Source organism: Pogona vitticeps, chromosome 2 (genome assembly GCF_051106095.1).
Source record: "Pogona vitticeps strain Pit_001003342236 chromosome 2, PviZW2.1, whole genome shotgun sequence".
NCBI lineage: Eukaryota > Metazoa > Chordata > Lepidosauria > Squamata > Agamidae > Pogona > Pogona vitticeps.
The window spans coordinates 296857260-296879705 of NC_135784.1; the positions used below are offsets into that span (position 1 = coordinate 296857260).

Genomic DNA, 22446 nt, shown 5'->3' on the forward strand with positions numbered 1-22446 from the left:
TTTAAAGAGAAGAACCCTTGTTTCATGGCAGTTGCAAAGACCACAGCACAAAGAAAATCCTTTACCCTTTCTCCCACTCCGGCAGACCTCTTATTGCATGACTATTATAAAATCAGTTGTGCCAATCTCATAACTAGTGTGAGACTAGGAATGCAGCCTGCCAGAGCAGGGCAGACACTTCTGTGACTGCATTAGGAGACAATGACACTGGACAATATTTTAAAGTACATAAGTCAGTAAAGCTATGGCAGATCTTTTTTTTTTTTCAAAAAAAAGAACTCCGGATGGCCAAGGAGAGGGGAAAACGGAGACTTCCTGTATGTGCTCCCTCTGTTATTTTTAGAAGGTTACTTGAGTTTAAGGATATCTTCATCTTCGGGCTTAAGCTGCTGCTTCTGGCGAGAAATTCTCAGAAGATCAGAGTTTGCTCAGGCAGAACGGACAAGTCTTGAGCTATTAAATGCCTCATCGGAAAAGCACAATGCCCAGTGGAATTCCATTTCATTCTTTTCTTCTGGGGGGTGGAGGGAGTGGAGAAGGTACAGAGAGGATGAACACACAACATACACATTCCACTTTTATCTATTGGCCAGATTAAAACTGTATCTGTTGATAATGTTCAATAGAAGAATCCAAGACTCAAAAAATTAGAACTCATGCATACAGGTTATAGGACTCAGAATTTAAGTTGGTAAAAGAAGCCTTTAGTGCAGTGCTTCCCAACTTTGGGTACCCATATGTTCTTGGACTGCAGCTCCCAGAAAGCCTGGCCAGCACAGCTAGTGGTGAATGTTTCTGGGAGTTTTAATCCAAGAACATTTGAAGACCCAAGGTTGGGAACCATTGTTTTAGAGACTCTAGTCTAGCACATCATCCTGAAGGTATCTAGCCGCTAAGTAACCAGTTGCACCAGTGGTTCTCAAACGGGTCCCCAGATGTTCTTGGACTGCAACTCCCAGAAGCCTTCACCATTTGCTATGCTGGCCAGGATTTCTGGGAGTTGCAGTCCAAGAACATATGGGGGGCCAAGATTGAGAACCACTGCCATAGACAATTAACAGCATAGAAGGATAGTTCTGAGTACAACTTAACAAAATTTCATATGTGAAGCGAAGAGCATCTGCATCCACGTTTTTATTCCCGTTTACACAATCCAGACATGCAAATGCTCAGATGACAGGTACTGTTTATTCGATCAATACCAAACATATGTTCAGAGGCTGAGTTTGTTTAGATTTTGTTTCTGAACTATGACAACCATGGCTAAAGGACAGGACCCAAAGAGGGTGAGAACCTTGACTCCCTCTACATCTCCCCCTCTAGCAAACCTCCTATGGCTGATTGTACAACCAGTCAAAATCAGACATCAAGTAATGCCATGATAGCCTCTCATCCAGGCAAGCAGGACACTTCAATATCCCTCAACCATTTTCTGTTGCAGAACACATAAGCGAACTAGATCTACAATCTAGATATTTGACAAGCCTGATTATAATTCTTCATATGAGAATTATAACCCTACATTTCAGCCATTTGCCATGAACAGCTTAACAGTGAAAGAATAGCTGGCAAAAATTTGTCCCAAGGGGGCTACTGCAGTCTGCTTCAATGCAAAAAAACCAACATCCACATCATTTTTCAGCCAGCCAAGATGCTAACAAGCAAAAGTGGCATCTTGTTGGCAACAGATTGTTTCTATCAGGGAGACACGACACTGGAAAGCTAAGTGAGTTTAAGGAATACAAGATCTAACCCTCACCCCTTTTCTAACCCTCAATACAGTGGAATTTTCATAGGGACAAAAACATACTGAAGTCACTCAATGCCAGAATATTCCACATCCTCCAGCACATTGAATGCAGCTTGTACACCCCCTTCCGTATCTGCCTACTTTTGCTGTCACCATGTCTTCACTGGCAAGGTGGTAAGTGGATCTCATCAATATCCCTTTACACACATCTTTTTTGATATAAAAAGGGAAGGAAGCCTCTTTCCCCCAATAAATTTGAGAGATGTAAATCTCAGAGATTTAAGGCAGCAAGCCACAATTGATACCAAGCAGAAATCTGCATCTTCATGGTCAGTCCTTCTCACATTTAGTCTTCCCCTTTGCCTGCTGCCTTCAACTTCTCCCAACATTACTGTCTTCTCCGGCAAGCCTTGCCATCCCGTAATGTGCTCCAAGTACTACAGCCTCAGCTTCATTATTTTTGCCTCCAAAGATAATTCAGGATTGATTTGATCTGGGGCCCCCTTGTTCATCTTCCTGGCATCTGCAAAGCTCTTCTCCAGCACCATATTTTAATTTTTCCCTGTCTGCTGTCTTCACTGTCCAGTTTTCTCACTTGTACATAATAATTGAGAATAAAATAATATGATCTTAACTTTGCTCTCCAGGCACACATCCTTATATATTTCTATATTTGGACTGTAACTTCCAAAATTATTCATGTAACCCAGTCAGCCTGCTACTCATAATGTAGGGTGCAGGTGACCCACCCTGGTTTGGCTGGCAGGGTAAAAATACAGCTCCATCTTGTACCACAGGCAGCCAGTAGCTGCTGCATAGCTGCTCAAATGAAGTTGTGTAGATCAAGACCAGAATACAGTGGTGCCTTGCTTTATGATTGCCCCGCATTACGACAAATCCGCTTTATGATGATCTTTTTTGCTATTGCAATTGTGATCGCAAAATGATGGTCTAAATGGGGGAATTTTGCTTTGTGATGATCGGTTCCCTGCTTCGGGAACCGATTCTTCGCAAAATGATGATTTTTAAACAGCTCAAAATGGCCACTGGGTAAATAAAATGGCTCCCCACTGTGTTTAGTGATGGATTCCTCGCTATACAGGCAGCGAAAATGGCCACCATATGGAGGATCTTCGCTGGACGGTGAGTTTTAAGCCCATTGGAACACATTGAAAGGTTTTCAATGTGTTTCAATGGGCTTTTTATTTTTGCTTTACAATGTTTTTACTTAACGGCGATTTTCCTGGAACGGATTATTGCCGTTAAGCAAGGCACCAATGTATACTGAAATCCCATGTTTCAACACTATTAGGACTCCACAGAGTCCCTGTATCTAAATGATGCCTTGAGATGATTGATAAAATTGCCATAAATTAAAAGAAGAGTTTTTTTTTAAAAAAATGAAAGCAAGAAATAAAAACTTAGATAATTGTAGGAAAATTAGCACTACTTTGGGAGGCTAATAGCAGTTAAAACACAACTTTTATGGTCTGGTAGAACAGCAGTGAATAAAATGAATATTTTACCCAGGATAAATTTCTTATTTATGATGTTGGTACTTATTTCCATATGTGATAGGAACATGAGATTGTACTGAAATTTTAGCAACTAGTTTTTATGGAAATAAAGGAAATAACCAAATGAACAAAACTTAGAGGTATGCCCTAAAATTGTACTTTTATCAATATTCAATGAGAAGCAATGTGATTGATCAACTAAAGAATTAATTTGAAATGTATTAACAACAGTAAGATGAATAATAGCTAAGAATTGGAAAATAAAGTATGATTTTTCAATTAAAGAATGGTATAAAGAAGTATGGAATACAGCTGATAAGCTGACATGTAATAATAAAGCAAAGAAGGGATTGTTTAAAAAGTATAAATATTGGAGGAGAATGTATTACTTGTGTATTTTAAAAGGAGAAGGAAAGGGCAATTGAGAGAGCCTTACAATTTTGGAAGAAGAATGGGATATCATGAAGGGATGAGAACTGGTTATATCTCCAACGGTCCTGATGAGGAAGGAGCACATTTGATATACAGTAGTTGTTTTGAGTTATTAGTGTGGGGGTTTAAGTTTGTGATGTTTCGCTATGTTTTATCTTTGCTATTAATAAAATTTTTAAAACTAAAAGAAAGTCCAAATGAAGGCAAGAGTTAATTACATTAAAAATACTTTCGGTAGCTGTGTCCCCCTCCTGTTGGGGGTGCCTTTGGTCTCCGCGTTTCTAAGCACTGCCATGCCACAAATGAAACGGTAAGCATGGACGAGAAAGCTTTTGTTCTAGTGAAAGATTTCAGTTTTTACATTAAACCCTGATGAAACGAATTCCCCACCCCCTAATTTAAAGACAACGATGAAATGAAGAAAACCGACAGAGCAAGTTCTGCTGGAAAATAGCAGCAACAGATAAGGTAGAAAGGGGTTAGTGAAGACACACCCAAGAGAACCAAAAATTTCAATTTCGGAAAAAGCCTGGGAAGCTGCTAGGGCAAGAACGAGGAAACTGGATCCCTCCAGATTCTGCTGGAGTTCCCTTCCCATCAGACGCTGCCACCATAGCCACAGGTCAGAGGGGCTTGTGCAAGACGTAGACCCAAATAGCCAGCGGGATCCAAGATGAAGAATGCCCCAACTCTACAATTCAGAGCTTGTAGATGTATCCACATCTATTACCAAGGGGGGGAAACTATATACGTGAGAGAATTTATTTATTTATTTATTTATTTATTTATTTATTTAGATTTATACCCCGCCCATTTAGACCGACGTCTACTCTGGGCGGCTAACAATACAAAAATGGAATATAAACAATATAACACCGCTCTCCGCCTTCATTCCCTATATATGAAAATCTAAATTTCAAAAGGAGAAGTGTTGCTATTGATGAAGCATGTCCACGCCATCTAACTCTGGTTTGTTCATCATTTCTGCTCACAGGGCAATGCTTTGTGGATCGAGGTGGCCCTCTTCAGATTCCGTTCTTCACACAAATAGCTGAGGGAGGGAAAAGGGTCGCTCCTTTCACCACATGTTTACTTAACGCTTTGTAGAAAACCTGGATAGGGCTTATGGTCCTACGAAACAGTCATACCCTCCAACACACCATTAATTTGATGGTTTCCCAGATTTTGAGGAGTGTTTTCCGCCTTCCACAACACTGAAACATTTCTCCCAAGTCTGGGGATTCCTTGACGCAAGGGCAAAAGTTCGGCCACCCACCAGCACTTTGTCCCAGTTGTCTGTGAAGAAAGGGGGAGCTGACCACAAAGTCTTGTCCAAACAGCACTCTGCTTCTCTGCATGAAATCTTTAAAATCTTTGGGAACCTATGTTAGAAAGCCAGTTATCTTAGCTTCTCTTCAGGGGGATGTTTTTAAGAAGACATTTGTATGCTAATTAAAAATTTCCCATTGAAGAAGAAATAAAATGCAGAGGAATGCTCCCGTAGTGCTAAGGCTTGTATTTATCTCCAGTACAAAGACCCAAACAAAATGAACCCTGCCATCAGAAAGAGGGGCGGGGGGGGGCGGAATTCAAAAAGGTACAGGAAAAAGCCCTGATCATTACATTGCCTGGAAAGTGGGGAAAATATCAAAATCATCAGTGCTAAACCTGGTTCTTTCACTGAAGCAAATGTTTCAGAGGAGCAGCATGGCACAGTGGTTAAACTCCAGCAGTGCAGCCAAAACTCTGCTCATGACCTGGATTATCCCAGGTAGCTGACTCGAGGTGCACTCAACCTTGAGAGGTTGATAAACTGAGTACAGTGGTGCCTTGCTTAACGACTGCCTTGCTTAACGAGGAAATCGCTGTACGATTAGGTTTTTGCGATCACTTTTGCGATCGCAAAACAATGGTTTAAATGGTGTTTTTTCGTTTAACGATGATCGGTTCCCTGCTTCGGGAACCGATTTTCACTTTACGACAATCAGCAAACAGCTGATCGTTGGGTTTCAAAATGGCTGCCGGCTGAAGAAAATGCCCCCCCCCGCTGTTTTTAGGACTGATTTTTCGCAAGACAGGCACTGGAAAATGGCCTGCCTATGGATGATCTTCGCTGGACGAGCAGGTATTTAGCCCACTGGAATGCATTGAACGTTTTTCAATGTGTTTCTTTTTTTTTTATTCCGTTTGACGATGTTTTCACTCTACAGCGATTTCGCTGGAACGAATTAACATCGTCAAGCGAGGCACCATTGTACCCAGCTTTCTGGGGGCATGTGCAATATGTAGCCCACATAATTAAGCTGTAAACCATCCAGAGAGTCCTTTAAGAGTTACAGGGCAGCATATATACAAGCAGCACACTTTGCTTTGGGTTTTTTTTTTTGTTTCATCTGGACAAGGGGTGGGTTTACTGGTAGCTACACTTTAAGTTAAGCCACACTTTCTTCAGTCTCAGCCTTAAGATTTTAGTTATGCCATCCATTAGAATGCAGCACCCAACAAACTGAATTCAGGTCTAAGAGGATGGGAAAAAAGAGGCTCTCCACCCTTGGATTCGATTCAGATCGCAGATTCTAACAGACATCACAGGGGCCAGGTTGTTGCTATGTAGCTTTATGAAGGGCCCTGTCTATTCAGCACCACGACAGAAAGAAATTGCAAAAAGCACACCCCGGGTCTCTTTCTTTTCATAAATGCAAGCTTACAGGATAAAAAACACACACACACACACACATTTACAGTTAGCACAGGGGTGAGATCATCTGTTGAAATTCAAGGCAAATCACCAGCAGCTATTATGCGATTGTCAACCAATGAGCTGTTCAAGCTATTTAAACTGACATATAAATTAAATGCTGGGAACCGACCCACCAAAGTTTAGTTTGCAAAATGAGCAGTGAGAAAAGACAAGAGCGGCTCTGGCAGTAGGCAAACGGAGACAGCCACCAGGCTGCCCTCAATCTCTGGCTGCCCTTGGCAACAGCCCATTCTGTCCCCGAGGAACAGAAATATGTGCTTTCCAGGACAAGCTAGTTTTACTAAAAGTCTCCAAGAAAGGAGCAGGAGGAAATGGTGGTGGAGGAGGGAAAAAATGCAGAGACAAAATGCACAAAGAAACGTAAGAGAGGGTGGGAAAATAAATTCTAGTTCAAGATACGAAACTGTATAACCTTTAAAGCCTTTTAAACAGTAAAACAGGAATACAGATTAAGCTGAAATGAGATGCTTGGACACCCTAGTGTTACTATGCAAGTCTATTTAACAGAGTCACTTTAGGACTGGGGGTGAGGTGAGAGAATAGATAAATAAATGCAGAAATTTTATTCATCAATGGGTTCCCAAGTGTGGCACAGTAGAGTGATGGATTTGAATCCCCCCTCGGCCATGGAAGCTCACTTGGGGGAGTGGAACGATAAAACCACTCCTTAAATATCTCACTTACCTTGAAAACCTAGGGTCACTTTAAGTCTGTCCCAACTAGACAGCACATAACAACAAAAATGGGTCCTGAATGTGGTTTCCAGTGCAATGACAATCTTGCCTTAATCCAATACTCCAAGATGCAAAAGATACATTGATACACATTGTTCTACAATCAAATTAACCACCAAGCAGTTATCACAAACCTAGCCTAGTAGGATAACCTTCAGATATCTTCATATAACTCTCATATCAACTCTCCATCTTCTTTGTGCGACCTAAATCAAGCTCCTTCAACCACTGCTCAAAGGGCTCATGACTGCCTGAGGCACACTTTCACACCTCTTCTCTTGGGAGAAAGCAATGTGTAAGACATGCACTTAGATTACTATCTACCACATTGCTCTTACTATTAACCAATATGGGAGGTGGTGGACTTGTATCATTTTCTAAAATTGGTTATCTGGCATACCAAACATAACATTAGCTACTCGTTGAAAGTTTAAAAAGGAAGGCTATGCACAAGATTTGCATAATTTTCTGGGGCTAATTGTGGTTAACTGTGGAATTGCTGAGGCACATCTCTGTTCACAATCAGGTGTGTGACTAGGCACAGGACTGAGTTACCTCCCAACAACTCATCACTGGCCACAATTAGCTGCAGAAAGTGACGCCGTCGTTTAGTTGTGTCCGACTCTTCGTGACCCCATGGACCAGAGCACGCCAGGCCCTCCTATCTTCCACGGCCTCCAAGAGCTGGGTCAAATTCATTCTGGTAGCTTCGATGACACTGTCAAACCATCTCATCCTCTGTCGTCCCCGTCTCCTCTTGCCTTCACACTTTCCTAACATCAGCGTCTTTTCCAAGGAGTCTTCTCTTCCCATGAGATGGCCAAAGTATTGGAGCCTCAGCTTCAGGATCTGTCCTTCCAGTGAGCACTCAGGGTTGATTTCCTTTAGAATTGATAGGTTAGTGCTCCTTGCAGTCCAGGGGACTCTCAAGAGCCTCCTCCAGCACCACAATTCAAAAGCATCAATTCTTCGGCAGTCAGCTTTCTTTGTGGTCCAGCTCTCACTTCCAGAAAGTGATGCCAACCTTACTTAAATATCAACAGGATGTGCACATTTAAATTATGAATGGGTTCACAATCTTATGTGCATATTCTATCATCCAAAAAAATGACCATCTTGTACTCCAATCATAATTAATTCATATCAGAATAACTCAGGAGACCATGCTGGTAGGTCTCTGCATGTTCCAATAACTACTGAAAAGACCCCAGGTGCATACTCTATAACAATTTAGAAGAACTAATTTTATATGTCAGTGCATTCTCTCATAATAATTCCCCACTGGCTGACAATGGAAATTTGTGACAATTGCCAAGCTGTGGCTTGTAACACCTGTTTAGCACAACCACAGGTATTTTCTGCACCTCTGTGAAAACCTAAGAGTATATCTATCATCAGTTTCTCTCCTGGCATCCACAATTGATGAGGTGAATTCATAGTAACTGTTGCGGAAATCTTTCTTCCTGTCACACACCTCCCAGAATTTCTTCTCACTGGCAAAACTACTGAGGGCTGCCTTATCTATCTATCTATCTATCTGTCTGTCTGTCTGTCTGTCTGTCTGTCTGTCTATCTATCTATCTATCTATCTATCTATCTAATTTATACCCCGCCCCTCTAGACCAGGTCTACTCGGGGCGGGCCTTGAGGTTGCAGTGCAGTAACATCTAAACACCAGCATTTTTGCTCACCTTTGTTCTGCAGCTGCCATTCTCAACTGTTAAACCACTGCTGCCTCTGTGCTGCAAGGTCAGAAGACCTGCAGTTATAAGATCGAATCCACACGACGGAGTGAGCCCCCGTCGCTTGTCCCAGCTCCCGCCAACCTAGTGGTTCGAAAGCATGCAAAATGCAAAAATGCGAGTAGATAAATAGGTACCACTTCAGTAGGAAGGTAAACGGTGTTCCGTGTCTAGCCACGCTGGCCACGTGACAATGGAGGATTGTCTGCGGACGAAACGCTAGCTCTATGGGTTGGAAACAATGAGCACCACCACCTAGAGTCAGACACGACTGAACAAATTGTTAAGGGGAACCTTTACCTTTATACACACAGTATGAAATAAATATAGACTAGGTCAGGATTGTATAAGTTGCATAACCAACCTTATAAGTTGGTTTGGGAAGAATTGTTTCCAGTCTGTGGCCTCCTTCAAATGTGCCAGAGCATGGCTGTTCTACACAGCATCAGAAACAGGTCTCTTTTACAGACACCAAGGGTGCTGTGTTGAATGAATAAATCAGAGCCCAGGTTGTACCTACATTCACATTGGATGGCCCATTCAACCTTCTGCACATGAACTAACTGTGAGAAACGAGCATATGATTCATCTCAAGTGAGACAATGTACAACTCAGTGGGGTTAGCCAGCACTTGCTATGAATTAACTCTTCTGAACATAAAGATCTCCTTGTGTCCCTTATATAGGGAGAAAGGTGGCAAATAATTAAATAAACTAAATGTCTCCCAGAATTCTCTATATTACCAACCATCCCAGGGCAGTAGACAAATGGTCCCCCCCCAAAAAAAAAAATGGTTAAAAGTCACTATACCTTTGATCCATGAAAGCTCACATTGAAAAAAACCTGCCAACCTTTAAAGGGCCAGCATATTGGTATAACTATCTTACATGGTATAACTATCTTATATGTTAATTGTGTATATATTCTTTGTTGTGAGCCGCCCTGTGTCTAGATGGGCAGCATATAAGTCCAATAAATAAATAAATAAATTTGGTCTTTTCACCCTCTTTTTTCCCTTTCCACCTTAAACAATACAGCCTTGGAAGCTTCTGTTCAAAACTAGCCACTAAAATGGTCAAACCCCCCCCCCCCAAATTCTTATATCAGTAAAGACATTCTGTAACATTTATTTTAAAAATTAATTTACTTTAGTAATCCAACCTCTTCTGCAAACCAGCTCACTTGCCCATATGAAATTCCTGACGACTCAAGACTACCAGGCAAGGTATTACATGCAAGGCTAGGTTAAATGCTTCGGGAAACGAGATCTTCACTGCACTGAGTAAAGCCCACACACCTTTCCACTATGTTTTTCTCACGACAGCAATATCAACGTGGCTTTGTAAACCAAGTCTGCAATATACAGAGAGAAAGAGCATTCCAGTCTCCTGGCTTAGAACTCTGCCATGTCAGGGGTGGTGGGAAAGAGACAGAGACAGAGAAAGAAAGAGAGAAAACCTGGTCGCTGAAAAAGAGGGAAAGAATGAATAATACTGGAAATAGAATGGTTATGTTTACCAAATGGCACCTTGACATTTATCATTCTAGATATGTATATATAACATGAGGATGAGGTTGCCTAGCAGCGTTCCTACTTCGTAGTCATTGAAACAACCAAAGACCTCAAGCATCAAAAAAAGAAAGATGCAGAAGCTATAGCAGGAGGAACCAGGGTGTAAGCAGCTATAAATAAAATGCAAACTCATCTCTGCTTGAAATCTGACATTTAAAAATATTTTAAAGTCTAATTACAGTTGAAAAGGTATGCGTTACTCGCCTACCATCTCCAGGTTTTCAAAAAGGATCGGCCTGGTATTCTTTTCTCTTTTCTTCCCCCAAAAGCTAAGAAAAATATGCCATGTCCCCTCTTCAAGTCTGATTCTGTGCAGAAGCCAACTTTGAGAAGGTTGGCAAAGGTTCACCTTGCCTGTCACTCAAATCTTTCTGCTGGTGCTCATGCATGTTCTTCACTTGACCACTGGGAGTGGCAGCCAGGGTGGGAGAAGGAGGGCTGGCTACAAGAAGTACCCTGTCTGGTAGGTTTCAATAGTCCCCAGTCTGTTAGGTTTCCCCCCCTTGTTGCAAGGGAAGCCCGACAGCCTGCTTCTGATCTACATCATGCAGCCACCATTTTGATTTCCCAGGATGCTATAAACAATCTTTGGAAGAATTATTTCTTTGCACTCTCTCACTCTCTCTTTGAAACAAACAGCTGACAGGGCTAGCAGTCTTACTGACTGCTAGATTTTTGAGATGTGTAAAACCACCCCCAATTAAATTTTCCAACTTGCTGCCAAGACATAGATATACTCCAGTGCATTATGGGATACTGAAATGGGCAGCGGCCTGGCCAGAAAAACAAACAGAAAAAAGGGAGGCATGAAATAATTCACAAAAGCACACCGGCTGCACTTAGATGTAACTCTAAACCACAATTTAGAATTGCCAGAATGAATGGACGGAGGCTAAGTTTCCATTTGGTTCCTCGTGTCTGCCCTCTTTTCTTATGGGGTAGCTGTGAGACTGCAACTTTTTGCTTCCATTTTCAACTAAATGCAACCATGTTTTGGCTCAAAGCTGATTTTCCTATATTGAAGAAGGGGGGGTGGGTGGTTGGATAAACCAGCCAGGCTCTGAAGCAGGCTTGTTTTCCTAAACTTTTGGCTCCGAACCTGGGTCCCCAAGCATAAATCACAGTTAACATTAAACTGCACTTTGATCAAACAGGGACAGAACAGATTACTATGGTTAGCTGAAAATAGAAGCAAAGGTTCTGAGCTCTCCCTTGTAGTTGGCATAGAGAACAGGGAAGCAATACAGGAGCACAGAGATTCATGCACGCAATACTAGAATTCAATATTATGTAAAAAAAAAACATACCACTATAGCTACACATTTCTATTCCATATTCACCATGTCTGGCTGCCATGTGCACATTCTGGGAAGGCTAAAAGATCACCATGAGAATATCTAGGAAAAGCATAAGCTCCCTAAGAATCTAATATCAACAAGCCAGCATCGGAGCACATGATCTCTGTTCAGTGCTACAGAATTATTAGAGAGGCTACCTAATCAGAAAAATACAAAATTGTTTCTATTCGCAAACAACTGCTTAGTTATAAAACCTAACCCTAAAAGATATTCCAGAGTGCAACTCCCATAAGCTCCAATAATGATGGTCAACATTCTCGGTTTTGAGAGCATACAGTATCATCCAAAACATGTGGAATGTACCAAACTTTTTACTTCTGATCTGGGAAGTATGGTGGTCCTAGACCACAATGAGCCATCAGCAGACATTATCTAATTTTGTGAAATCAGTCTGTCACTTCAGACGTTATGGACAGAAGTGGATCTAAATAATGGTTACATAGAGGAGTAAGCAGTACTGGGTAGCAGCGTAACAAGATAACAAGAGGGCTTCCTAAACAGTGTTTGACTGTACATTGCACATATGCATTTGTTAAGAGGCAAGTGCTGATTACTCATTAAAAGCAGCTTTTTGAAAATGCAGAATTACTGTACTTTGGAGACAATGACAAACTAGCAATTTCGCTATTATGTCACAGCGAGGGAACAAGCACTGTTATACATAATCACTTGCATCCTTGACATGTACAATCTTGCTGTTTGCTTATCAAGGACATACAACTAAACTGGATATTCAGTTGCACAAGATGACAATTTTGGGGAGGGGAAACCTGAATAGGTTTTAGTTTAGTGTCTCGAAGCATAATTTTCTGTAACCGTCAGGAAAGAATGAGGAAGATTTACACACATCACAGATGCCACAGCAAGCCCTTAAAAACCCCGCTTGATCTCCAAACAGCAACACAAAACAAGGCCTGGCGGTGGCTCTCTGCTTTATCACCAAAATTTCAAAGCCCTTGGACAACATAATCACTGCTGTCTTCACAGTTTTTGTTCCTGGGTTGGAAACTTTGGGATAAGATGGTGGATGGCCTCAAGGAATTTCCGGACTCATGCTGATTGTTATTGTTGTCTAGTCTCTGTGTAGTATGATTCGTCATAGGACTGTAAAACTGGAAGGAACCCCAAGGACCATCAGACACAACCCCTGCCAAGTCAGATATCCATGGCTAAAGCAACCCCGACAAATGTGAATTTAACCTTTGCTTAAAACTTCTCAAGAAGGAGAGCCCACCACCTTTTGAACCACCTTCAGGATGTTCTTCTTCAGCTGAAATCTGCTTTCTTCCCATTCAAGCTCATCTTCTTAATTTTCAGTGCCCCCTACTTTGGATCAAAACACTCGAACCTATACATCATTCCCTCTAACTACCGTATTTTTCCGCGTATATGACCCCCCAATGTATAAGACAACCCCCTTAATTTTTACCCTTGCCAGAGGTACCCAATTGCCTCCTCCAGTGCAACTTAGGTACCTCCAGGTCACGTCCCCGCCTTGTCCCCTGCCCAAAGGAGACGATCGCTGGAGGAGATGATTTGATGGCGGCGGCAGCAGTCAATGGGCAGAAGCGAGAGGCAACTGAGCATGGTGGCTCCTTTGCCTCAGTCTCCACCTCCTGCTGTTCCTGCTGTGCCCACGGGTGGCGCTGGAGGAAACTGCTGCTGCCTTCTGTGCATAAAACGACCCTCAAATTTTCCTCTAATTATTTTAGGGGAAAGTGCCATTTTATACACGGAAAAATGCAGCATTTCTTTATTGTATTTTCACATCCATTGGAAGGTTTCTGTGTCGCCATCCCAGGTTCTGATGTACCACTGACAATTTTGTAGCAGGACTTGGTGTTCCTTGTCTTCTGGAATACCATCTCATTGCATTAATCTCTTTCAAATATAAATCGTAAAAGTGTAACACACTTTTCTAATTTGAAAAACACGTTTTTATCGGTGTCCTTTAGCTTGACTCCCTTTCTAAAGTTCATTATAGGCTATAGAAGAATAACCATGTGTTTGCAAGTCAATTCTGACTTACGGGAACCCTTTTCAGGTTTTATCCAAGTAAACTACCCCCTTCTTCTGGGGGTTTACTATCCCCTTATTCTGGGGGCACTCTCGGATTGTGCAGTTTGCCGAAGGCCACACAGGCTGGCTCTTCTCACAGGAGACATACCGGGGAATCAAACTCCCAGCCTCTGGCTCTGCAGCTAGATACCGACCACTGAGCTATCACTACATACAACTGACAAAAGCCGTCCATGTCTTGTTTGAGGTCTCTTCTATGTTCTGTGGAAATACGAAGTCTATCCCATTGATTCACATAGGGCTCATCCCTCTAAATTCTGTCAGTGGACCTGATTCGGACTGTTCTTGGGACTGCAGTTGTTCCTGACTGTTATGATGCTAGTCAGTCACATCTTGACTGTAATGAATGCTGACAGGAACTATATAATGCAAAGACTCATTTTCCAGAGGGAGCAGTCACACTGTGACACACATTGTTCTTTCCCCACTCTAAAAGGTTTAAGAGCTGTCTGTTTTGCAGAAGAGCACTACACACACTCTTCCCACTTATGAAAGAGTTTGGCTGGCAGCTCCAGTACTGCAGTTTAACTGCTGTACCATTAGGATCTTATCCATGAAAAATGGGACATGTAGGAAGCATACCTGGTCAGCATCAGGCATGGGATTTTTGGAAACATGAATTACAGCCCTCAGAAGTCTGTAGGAATTCTGCCAAGAAACAAAACAAAAACAAAACCCCTAGTCCTTTCAGGTATCCATAATCACTTCCAGGTGAGACATAAGAGCTTCTCTCAAACACGATAAAGACAAGGAGAGTGGTTGGACAATGGCAACTGCAAGGCATTATGGGTCTAATAATCTCCCAGCCTATTATGCTCCATATTGGGTGCTTCTCAGGATACTACTAGATAAACCCATAAGGCCTTGGACTTCCCAGAAAGCTTAGCCCTTTCCAGCCAATACCTCCATCTTCATCATATTTGAGAGAAGTCATTGTTTCTCAACTGAAAGTAATTACAGACACCCGAAAGGATAACAAAAAGTCAAAAGGACTTTTTGACTAAAGTCTCCAGAAATCAGGCTAGGGCAGTGATGGTGAACCTTTCTGAGCCCGAGTGCCTGAAGTGCAACACAAAATCAACTTATTTATTTGAAAGTGCCAATACTGCAATTAAAACCTGGATGCTGAGGTTTTAGTTTAGAAAAAACAACTGCTCCTGAACTGCAAGGGTTAAATGCTTGTTTCCCTCCCCACCATGGACGGTATTAACAAATAAATATTTACTGGTGGAGCAAATCTGCCTTCCAGTGGGAGGGAGTTCCAAAGGCTGGGAGAGTCTTTGAAACACAGCTGCATCTTTTATAGTCCAGGGATGGTGTTAAAATACTCATATGTGTTTCAAACACTTAGGTTGTTTTCTTAACAGGCTCCTTATAATATCTTTTTCATGGCAAGGGCAAGAAAAAAATGTCCACCAAGAAGTCTTTTAAAAGGGTCAAAGGCTTCATTGTGTGATTGTGCCCATCCTTATTCATTTATTATTTTCATTTTCCCCCCTAGCTCAGGGCTTAGGAAACTTCCTTTTCGTGCAAATGCTGGAAGATAACTTTTTGGAGCACCAGCCTAGAATCCTGTCAGAAGGCCAACATGGGGAGATTGAACAATCAGAGGGATTAGTGACAGGGGATATATTAATAGGCCACTAATAAAAAAATCATGCAAAATGCAAGCTTTTGTAGATGAATGACATGACCAGAGGGACTGTTGACATCATCTTCAGGACTCAGCCAATCCCGAGGGTGCTGCTGCTGCTGTCGCCTTGGGAACCCAACCCCATTTTCCTGGGTCTTTGTGACCTCAGAGAGCCCCACCTCTCTGCTGGCAGATAAAAGGGGCTTGCTGGGCAGGGCAGGAGACCAGAAGGGAGGCCAGTGGCTAGAGGGCAGTCTGGCAGAGAGAGTGGCAGTGGCTGCAGGGGACCAATGCCCTCCTGCCCAAGGCAAATTCTCTCCCAAAAGCAGCTCAACTTGCTAAGTGGGCTTGTGAGTTAACAGCTCGAGGCGGGTGGAGATCCGTGGCTTGAAGCTGGCTGATGTTGGCGATGGACCAGGAGGAAATCGGTGTACAGAAGATGGTGGACTCTCCCTGCGGAAGGCCTCCTGAAACCAGCTGGTGGAAGTTTGGTGGATATCGGTGGATGGAAGCCCTGGCGTGTGTGTGAATGCCTGGTGGAGTAAAGGTGCGTGCGTGCGTGCGTGTGTGTGTGTGTGTGTGTACACGTGCATGCGTGTGTGTGTGTGGGCTTCAGAAGCGGAGTGGAAGAGACGAATGGGTGGATATTCCTGGTGGAAGCCAGTGGATGTTGGCAGGCGGAACTTCGGGATGAATTTGCCAGAACATTGGTTGGTGGATACGCCTGGGTTGAAGCCGGTTGATGGCAGTGGACGAGCTGGTCCCTTAGTTGTTTCTTTCTCTCTTTCTCTTGCAGGGCCCGAAGCGTCCTCTTCCCCAGGGGGATGCGAGGGATCAGAAGGCAGACGTCCTGCTGGAGCTGAAGCAGGCCCTTGTCTCCGCTAAGGATACCCATTTAGCCTGTTTACCAAAACCAATAAATAATTTTCCAGAATGGTTTTGAAGTGCTGTCTTGTTTGTCAGGGGCTGTCACGGGATTCTCTTCCCCATCCCCTCATTATATCTGGGGCCCAATGCCTAGGGTGGGTCTTTGTGAAGACATGGTGTGGGGCCTTGTGATGTCACAAGAATTGGGAACATATTTCTCCATGCATGTGTGAGGGAGGGAGTTAGGCATTGTGGCCTCCCTGTCTGAGCTCCCAAGCAAGTATATTATTTATTTATTTATTTATTTATTTATTTATTTATTTATTTATTTATTTATTTATTTATTTATTTATTTATTTATTTATTTATTTATTTATTTATTTATTTATTTATTTATTTATTTATTTATTTAATTAATTAATTAATTAATTAATTTATATGCCACCCACACTACCCAAAGATCTCTGGGTGGCTGTGTCGTGTTGGACAGACACATGAAGCCAGTGAGCCCTGGTGCCATTCGGAGAGGGATGGAGTTGGGCACCCAAACACTATGGCCACCCCTTAACAATAAACGAGACTTGCTCCTTCCCTTCCACCTCTGCTCCTCCCATTTGTTTGCCTGGCCTGGAGATTCAGGGGAGCCCAACCATTTCTTGGCATAGCAGCTCATTCTCTGAGACCTGACAAGCCTCATCTTCATCATCAACAAACACCATGAGCACTCCATGGACAGCTCCTTGCAGAGTACAAGTGGGGAGAAAATGTGCCACTCTGAAGAAGCTTCCTGTCCAACATCTCATGCCAGTGCCACAACCGAAGAAATAGAGATGGCAATGATTTGAGGATGAGTGTACATTAAAATTCATGTGGATCCATGCCATGGATAGATGGCAAAAATACACTGATACTGCAAAATATGCTGCTTGAGGGCAGTGGCTGCCTCTGAGTGCCTAGTGCAGTGATGGTGAACCTTTTTTGAACCCGAGTGCCCAGACTGCAACACATAATCAACATATATTTCAAAGTGACAATACTGCAATTAAAACCCGAATGCTGAAGTTTTAGAAAAAACAACTGCTCCTGTACAGCAAAGGTTAAATGCTTGTTTTTTCCCCCTCTATGGGCAGTATTAACAAATAAATACTTACTGGTCCTCTAATCCCCCATTGGGCTAGAGTGATAATGGTCACCACGGCACCCCTCCGCTTGACCACTGCATCAGCAGAGGGGAGTGCCAAAATCCGGGCTCAGAGGACGGCTAAGTATTTCTCTATGGAGACTTATGGCTCGTGTGCCAACTGTGGCACCTGTGCCATAGGTTCGCCATCACTGGGCTAGGGGAATTCCTGCTGGTTTCTGAGAACTGTAGCCCATGTATTCCAAAAATTCCATGCCTAGTCAATGCTCAAGCGGCTGAGTCCCAAAGTCAGAATATATATAGATTTGCTTCCCCAGTAACAATTTTAGGCACCCAAAATGAATGTAATAAGAATAGTTATGTGTTATCAAGCTGATTCCAACCTTTCCGAGTGTTACATACAGCACTGATGTTACCTGTCTGTCATGGGTTTGGAGGGAAAGTTCCATCCTATGGGGAGTGGAAGGCGGGACATCAGGAGGAGGGGCTGTACTGTATAAATATGAGATGCTGAGAGACACTGTGAGACACTGGGTTGTGACGAAGCAGCAGCTGGGAAGAAGAAGCTGTTGTGGGAGTCTGTGTGTCAGACAGGGTACTTCTGTGTGTCAGAGTACCAACCTGATAGGTTCAGGTGTCTGTTGGTTAGCCAGAACTGATAGGTTCAGGGTCTGTGCTTCAAGTTAAGGGTTCTGGGTGAACCAAACTGTATGCTTGTATGAGTGAGAATAAGCCACGTTACTTTATCCTATTCACCTGATTGTTTATTTTTCCCTGTGTGTATTTAAAATAAACCTTATTCTTTTTATTGTTTGAAAATCCATCCCTGGTCTGTGTGACTTCTTATAGGGAATGGTTGGTGGCAGCTTAGTGTAACTGTGTGACAGATCCCAGTAGGTCTGGGTTTGTCACATTGATTGGTGTCCAGCGGGTGGGATACGACTGGTCCAGTGGTCCAGTGGTCCAGCAAAGCCTTGGCAAGTGTGCCCAGAGCAAGGGGGGTCTAGTCAGGGACAGTCTGAGGCGCGTAGGTAATCTTCTAGGTGTACCTCACGGGGAGGTGCGCTAGTAGAAGAACGTGCCAACTGGGGAGACTTAGATTAAGGTGCTCTGAGGCAGCCTAGTTTTGGCGGGAAAACGCTGAGGCAAAACTGCGTAGCAACAGCGAGCTAGCTTGCCAGCTGAGAGGCCCAGCAGAGGGGGGTAGGCTCTGACTCGATACTGTTGCAAATTTAGTGCTGAAGAACAGCAGCAATCTCTAGGGGGAGCTGGTTCTGAGGCAAAAGGAAAAAAGTGGTCGTTTTATTTTGAGGCTTGACTTTTTAAAAGCAGCCTGTTCTGAGGGGGGATTATGCCCTTGACTCGAAGCCAGATGGCAGAAATGAGTGGAGTGAAAGACCCCCAGATTGACCAAGGTTCTGAGGATGAATTTGGCTCAGTGCAAGGTGACAGCACAGGAGAGCAGGACCCAGAACTCAGAAAAATACTCCTAGCCCAACAGCATGAACTGAGGGTTAGGGAAATGGAGGAAAGATTAGAGAGAGAAAAAATGGAGGAAAGGGAAAGAGAGAAACAGCGGCAATTTGAATTAGAGAGAGAGAGAATGGAAATGGAGAGGGAATTGCAGAGAGAGAAAATGGCGTTTGAATTAAAAAATTGGAACTGATGAATCAGAACAATAATAATAATAGGGATTCTGAGGGAGGCCAACTGTCTAAAGCTGACCTGAAGAAATTCCCTGTGTACCACAAGGGAGATTGTCCTGAGGTGTTCTTTTCCTTAGTGGAAAGAGCGTTTGTGGACTTCTCAGTGAGGGAAACTGAGAAGATGATCATCATGCGATCTTTAATCAGTGGTAGCCTGGCTGAGGTCTATGCCGAGATGCCTGAGGAACTGATGAAAGATTTTGCAGAGTTTAAAAAACTGGTGTTTGCCAGACATGGGATAAATGCGGAGCAGCTGAGACAAAGATTCAGGTCCCTCACAAAAAAACCAGAACAGACTTTTACCCAAGTGGGGGCCCAATTGGTGAGGCTGCTTGAGAAATGGCTATCGCAGGAGGGAACAGAGACCTATGAGCAGCTTAAAGACTTGATAGCACTGGAACAGTTCTATTCAGTCCTGCATGGGGAATTGAAATTCCAGGTGAGGGAAAGGAAACCGAAATCTGTGGCAGCAGCCGCAGAGATCGCAGATTTTATTTCCCAAATAAGAAAGCCCTTGGGTGAGGGGAAATCTGTAGGTAAACCCAAAGAAACCTACAGCAAGTACTCTCAGGGACCAAGGAAAAGCCAGCAAGGGGGAGGGGCCCATGGTGAAGGGAAGCCCTCAGACATGAAACCAAGACCTCAGATTTTGGAGGGAAAATCAAAACAAGATGAGAGAGAATCAAAATACACCAGAAAATGTTATTTCTGTCAGGGAAAGGGTCATCTAATCTCAGAGTGTGAGAAATTAAAGCAGCTAAAAGGAATGGTGCCTCAGAATTCTAGTGGGACCAAGCCAAAAGCTGTGTTCTGTGTCCAGAAAGAGCAAGGCTCAGTGTCACTGAGGGAGCCTGTTGCCATGGCTACTCAGTCTGGAACAGCTACCTCTGCTGATCAGGCTGAGGAAAATGGTCCTCTTGTGGAGGTAAAACGCTGCTTGCTGGTGAAAACAGATTCTCAGTTGTTTGAGACAGCAGGGGTGGACGTAGGAATACTTGACCGTCAGTATAGGGGGCTGCGGGACACTTGTTCCCAGGTAACCCTGTGCCATCCAGATATCATCCCTAGGGAGTTTATAATCCCGAATGAGAGCATAAAGGTAGCAGGGATTGAGGGGCAGATAATCTCACTCCCAGTCGCGGAGGTACCTGTCAACTTTCAAGGCTGGAGGGGAGATTGGCGGCTAGCGATTTCATCGACTCTGCCAGCAGCCGTGCTCGTGGGAAATGACCTGGCTGAACATGTGAAACGGGTGCTAGTGATTACACGCTCACAAGCCACCACAGGGACAGTTCAGGGGGGTAATGATGAGCCAGAGACGGAAGCAGAGGGGAGTTCAGAAGCTGTGGTGGAAACCTTAACCACAGACAGCAGATTTGGACAGGAGCAAAAGGCAGACGCCACTCTCCAAAAGTGTTTTGAACAGGTGACTGACGCCCAGCTAACACCTGAAACCCCAGTGAGATTTCTGGAGAAAAAGGGGATTTTATATAGAGAAACCCTGAGGAATATCTCAAAAGGGGGAGATGGGATCAGAAATCAGCTGGTGGTACCTGAAAAGTATCGCCCCATGATCTTACAAAGGGGTCACTCTGAAATGTTTGCTACACACTTAGGGGTGAAAGGGCCCCTTGATTTGATCAAACAAATTTGGGAGCAGATCACCCAGGATGACCCACAAGACGTTGTGACATACATAGACACCTTGATGAATGACCTAAGGAGAAATCTAGAGCTGGCAGCAGAAAACCTGCAAGCTCAGAAGGTCAGACAGAAAACATGGTATGACCACAAAGCTAGAGAGAGGCACTTTGACCCAGGGGAGGAAGTGCTTTGGCTTAGGCCCTGCAGAGAGAACAAACTGCAGCTCAAATGGGCAGGACCATATAGGGTCATTTCCAAGATGTCAGACCTGAACTACCTTATAGAGCAGGAGGAGAACCAAGCAAGGAGGGTGGTTCATGTGAATGCCCTAAAACCCTACTACAGAGGGGAGCAGAGGGTTTTATTCGCGATAAAAGCAGCTGAGAGTGAGGAAGCTGAATTACCCTTCTGGGAGGGTAGAGGGGAAGTAAAATACAACCCAGAGGAGGTAAAGATCAGTCCTGCACTCACCCAAGACCAGCAGCAAGAACTAAAAATGCTGCTTAATAAATATCAACAGGTGTTTTCCAACAAGCCGGGGATAGTGAAGGGAGTGATGCATCGGATCCACACAGGGGATGCACCCCCGCAGGCAGTATCCCCATACCGAGTAACGGGACCCTATAGGGACAAGGTGCGGAAGGAGCTGGACGAGATGCTTAGGGAGAACATAATCGTCCCCTCTTCTAGTCCTTGGTCCTCTCCGATAGTCCTTGTGGACAAGCCTGATGGGAGCATTAGGTTTTGTGTCGATTACAGGAAATTAAACCGTGTAACCACTCCTGATGCCTACCCAATGCCCAGGCTAGACAACCTGATTGAAACCATAGGGGGTTGTCGGTTCATCTCATCATTGGACCTGGTAAAGGGATATTGGCAATTAAGAATTGATCCCAGGGATCAAGAAAAGACTGCCTTTTGCAGCCCTTTTGGTCTCTATGAGTTTCGAGTCCTGAGCTTTGGTCTCAGAAATGCACCAGCCACATTCCAAAGGCTGATGGACCAGACCTTGGCAGGGCTCAGTGACTTTACAGTGGCCTACATTGACGACATAGGGATCTTCAGTAATACCTGGGAAGATCACCTGATACACCTGGAGTTAGTGCTGCAGAGGTTAAGTGCAGCAGGGCTAACAGTAAAGGCCAGCAAGTGTCAGCTGGGTAGCCCAGAAATAAAATACTTGGGTCACATGGTAGGGGGAGGAATGATAAAACCCCTGGAGGCCAAAATAGAAGCAGTTCGTGATTGGCCTAGACCCACCACCAAGAAAAAGGTCAAATCATTTCTTGGGTTGGTGGGCTACTACAGAAAGTTCATCCCGAGGTTTAGCGAGATTGCGGCTCCGCTGACCGATCTGACGAGGAAGAAGGCTGATGACCGCATCCCGTGGACCAGCGACTGTGAGGCGGCGTTCCAGAGGTTGAAGGAGGCGTTAATCAACTATCCTGTCCTGCGTGCTCCAGACTTCGACCGGGAGTTCATCATCTACACCGATGCGTCTAACAGCGG

The 22446-nt window shown here is 43.8% G+C and overlaps 1 protein-coding gene and 1 long non-coding RNA gene across 5 annotated transcripts in view; one reads left to right on the forward strand and one right to left on the reverse strand.

Moving 5' to 3' along the window:
- The window catches only part of NEDD4L (NEDD4 like E3 ubiquitin protein ligase), a 322144-nt gene that overhangs the window by 286212 nt on the left and 13486 nt on the right, over positions 1-22446 (reverse strand). The window lies entirely within an intron of this gene.
- On the forward strand, positions 14461-16863 carry LOC144586651 (uncharacterized). The gene is made up of 2 exons (XR_013541581.1): positions 14461-16126; positions 16376-16863. It is a non-coding gene; the product is annotated as an uncharacterized LOC144586651 (long non-coding RNA).